The sequence below is a fragment of the Poecilia reticulata genome, linkage group LG20 (genome assembly GCF_000633615.1).
Source record: "Poecilia reticulata strain Guanapo linkage group LG20, Guppy_female_1.0+MT, whole genome shotgun sequence".
Classification (NCBI taxonomy): domain Eukaryota; kingdom Metazoa; phylum Chordata; class Actinopteri; order Cyprinodontiformes; family Poeciliidae; genus Poecilia; species Poecilia reticulata.
In genome coordinates this window covers 25,323,563-25,324,641 of record NC_024350.1, presented here as the reverse complement: position 1 = coordinate 25,324,641, position 1,079 = coordinate 25,323,563, and positions in this window count along the sequence as shown.

Below are 1,079 nucleotides of genomic sequence, written 5' to 3'. Positions count from 1 at the left end.
GCTGAAACAAAATGATCTGTAATATGGCATTTCTATGACAAAACTGGGTTGAAAATGTTCGAAGAATTAGAGACTGTAATGACATAATTGTTTCAATTATTATATGTTACACACCAATATTTTGTTGKCCCAACCTTAACTTTGATGTAGCACACATTTGTTGATAAGCCTTTGTGATGTTACAAGATGTAATTCCATACAGTAATATATTTTTTTCACCAAGCTCTTGTATTGGTGATGGTACATAYTGAGCACTGCACCAAATMTAGATCTTACAAGCCTTTATGTTARACAGTAAGCATGATAGATATAGCCATTTTGAGGTGCAAAACACTTTTTTACACAACTCCTCCTAACAGCTGGAGTATTCAATTGTTGTTTTACCTCACATAGCACCCCTACCGTGCAACTCCCTTACTAAGCTCAATTGATAGTGCTACTTTATAGCACTATGTTTCTGGAAAATATGTAATATTGCGCTACAACAGTAGAACTTGAGGTAATCAAGTTCTACTGCCATTTTTTATTTGATTTGAAGTCACTGATCATATTCATTCACAGCTTTTTTCTGACTACATTTCTTCATCAAATATGATGGTTTCGCATGATATTTCAGGTTATTAATAAGTTGGACAGTTATCAACTCAATTGCAGGAGTGTCTGCAATCTCTTTCAATGTTTTCTCTACTTGATGAATGTCAATGATTTTACCYTTCTTARAACARACTAACATATTTTCCACAATATAATGTGTAATATGTCCCATGTAGCACAGCTAGAACTACAGAGATTTAGTTGAATAATTGATCACAGAGAAATTTTGAAAAACTTGAATTTTCAGTCCCATCAGAAGGACATGAAATTGTTTAAACAGAAACGGCAGAAAGAAGCTCTGATTGGAYGTGTTCAGTCTCACCTGGAGCACAGCTGCTCTGATTGGCTGTCAGCAGTCCAGCTCCTGTTCTGGGTCTTTCTCCACACTGGGGGCAGGAGGAGGGTCCAGATGGAGCAGACTGGTCCCAGTAGGACCTGATGCACTGTCTGCAGAACCAGTGACCACAGCTGGTAGAGACCGGATC